Raw genomic sequence first — 2,679 nt, 5'->3', positions numbered from 1 at the left:
GGAAAACAGTCTGGCAGGTTCTATAAAAAGCTGAACACACATCTACCCAATGATCTGCCACTCCATTCCTGGGTATTCACCCAAGAGAAATGAGAGCACGTGTATACAGAGACCCGTACACAAACATCAATACAACAGCTGTATTTGTATGTAACAGCCCCAAACCAGCAACGACCTGAAGTCACCAATACAGAAGAATGGATAAACGAACTGACACACTCAGAGGACTGCTCCTGGGTATAGAAAAGAACTTGACTGATGACACACGAGACAACCCAGGTGAGTCTCACAGGCATGCTGAGTGAAAGCAACTTACCGGGAAAACATACACTATTTGTTTTTTCCTAAAATTCTAAATCACACAAAATGTGTCCATGGGTTTAGAAATCAGAACAGTGGTTACCTGGGTGGTGGGAAAGCACTTAAGGGAACTTTCTGGGGTGTGTACATCAGATGTGTGTATGCATTTGTCAAAACTCACTGAACTGTTACTTAAAGTTTGTGCATATACCTGTATGCACATTATTTTTAAAATTCCAGATAAAAGATTTTAAGATACCAAAAACAGATACCGTCAATGAGGAGACGTAAAACTATAAGAACATTTAGTCAAAGATGAAGCTTCAATGTGACAAAACATACAAGAAATTAATCTGAAAGAAAAAGGTCAAACAAGGAAAAATACTTGCAAAACGTGACTAAGAATTAGTATCTTACGTGTTTAAGAAAAAGACAAACAAACGATGCGGCAAGACCACACACAAATATCAAAGTAATACGAATGAATAATAAACATGCGACAAAATGTTCTACCTCACTAGGAGCAAAATGAAAAGGCATGAAAATACTTGGGGGCGGGTGGAAGCGGAGAAACGGGCGTGTTCCATATCGTCGGTCCAAGTATAGCTGATGTAACCGTGTGGAAGGCAGTTTGGCACACACAGAAGGCCCGAAAACAGCTCACTTCTCTGAGCAGTAATTCCACTTCTTGGAATTAAAAAGAAATAACTGGACAGGTGCCCGAGGTGTACAAGAAGTTTGCAGCCGCTCCATTTCTAACAGTTAAATGTTTTGTTAAAAGTCTAGCCTCAAAAGCAAGACCGTGTGCATCTGAATCCTGGCTCAGGCACTTACCACCAGCATGACCTTGGCCCAGTTACCGAACCTTTCAGTGTCTCAGGTCCTCATCAGTGAAAACTGATCAAGAGCTGCTACAAGGATTTGATGAAATATATGTCATGTGCTTGAACGATGCACGAAATTTAGCAAAACCTCAATAAAGGAATACTATGTATCTTTTAAAAATGATGGAAATAATGGAAACTTTCAATGTGAAAAGAGTAAACATTAAGTTGTAAAATGCAGTATGTAGGTCAATAACACTAATTAACTGGGGAAACACAAATCAAAACCATAATAAAATACCATTTCGAACCAACTGGCTGGGTATTACTAAAACCAAACCAAACCAAACCCCCCACCCCCGAATAACAAAAGTTGATAAGGACCTGGAGAAATCAAAATCTTGTGTATTGCTGGTGGGGATGCAAAATGGTGCAGCTGCTGTGAAAACCAGTATGGCAGTTACACAAAAAATTAAATACAGAATTATAGGGTCCAGCAATTCCGCTTCTGAACATACACATGAGAGAATAGAAAGCAGGGTCTGGAACGGACTTTTGTGCACCAATGTTCACAGCAGCATCATTTGCACTTGCCAAAAGGTAGAAACAACTCCCGATGTTCACTGATGAATGGATAGAAAATGTGACATATACATACAATGGAACATTAGTCAGCTTTGAAAAGGAAATGCTGACACATGCTACACATGAAATTTGTTGAAGACACTGTGCTGAATGAAACAGCCAGACACAAAAAGGCAAATACCGTACGATTCCACTTACACATGCTACCTAGAGTCGTCAAATTCACAGACAGAAATAAAAGTGGTTACCAGGGACTGTGGTGGGGGTTGGAACAATGGGGAGTTACTGTTTAATGGGGACAGGGTCCCAGTTTGGGGAGATGAAAAAGTTCTGGAGATGGATGGCGGTGATGGTGTCACAACAATGTGAATGTGCTTAATGCCACTGAATTGTGCACTTAAAAATGGTTAAGACGGTAAATACTGTTATGTATATTTTACCTCCAAAAAAGCGACTGAGCATTTAAAAAAAAGTAACACTTAAGGAAGAGTCTCATTTCTTCAGGAACGAAAACATACACATATATGAATCAATATCCAAATACAAAATAATTTACTACGGAGACACCTCACAATGTCAATAATAGTTATTTCTGACTTACAAGATCTAGGATAATTTCAACTTTTGTATATCTAAATATATTAAGTTAGGCTCTTTGGACAAAAAATCCTCGGATAATTAGTTGGTAGAAACGTAACTTTATGACTTATGACGGTTTCACTAAAGAAACACATTTACAGCAAAGTTACTATGCCTTTTCATATTATAAAATTATATAATACATATAAATTATAACTAGATATAACCTATCTAGGTCCCTGAAAGGATAATCCCCACTATCTTGAACACGAAAGGGAAAATGACCACAAAACAAGACAAATCATTACATTGTCCTCTGCTATAACTGATGTTCACTCTCCAGACCCTTAGTTTGCTAATTTACTGTTTTTATTCACAATTCTGAGCTATG

General features: G+C 38.3%; 1 protein-coding gene across 1 annotated transcript in view; it reads right to left on the bottom strand.

The window, feature by feature from the left end:
• PARP1 (poly(ADP-ribose) polymerase 1) overlaps positions 1–2,679 on the bottom strand; it is a 40,446-nt gene that overhangs the window by 31,755 nt on the left and 6,012 nt on the right.

The sequence above is a fragment of the Pteropus vampyrus genome, unplaced genomic scaffold (assembly GCF_000151845.1).
Source record: "Pteropus vampyrus isolate Shadow unplaced genomic scaffold, Pvam_2.0 Scaffold60, whole genome shotgun sequence".
Taxonomy (NCBI): domain Eukaryota; kingdom Metazoa; phylum Chordata; class Mammalia; order Chiroptera; family Pteropodidae; genus Pteropus; species Pteropus vampyrus.
Note: the sequence above shows the minus strand (reverse complement) of the source record. Positions and strands in the feature narration are given on the sequence as shown.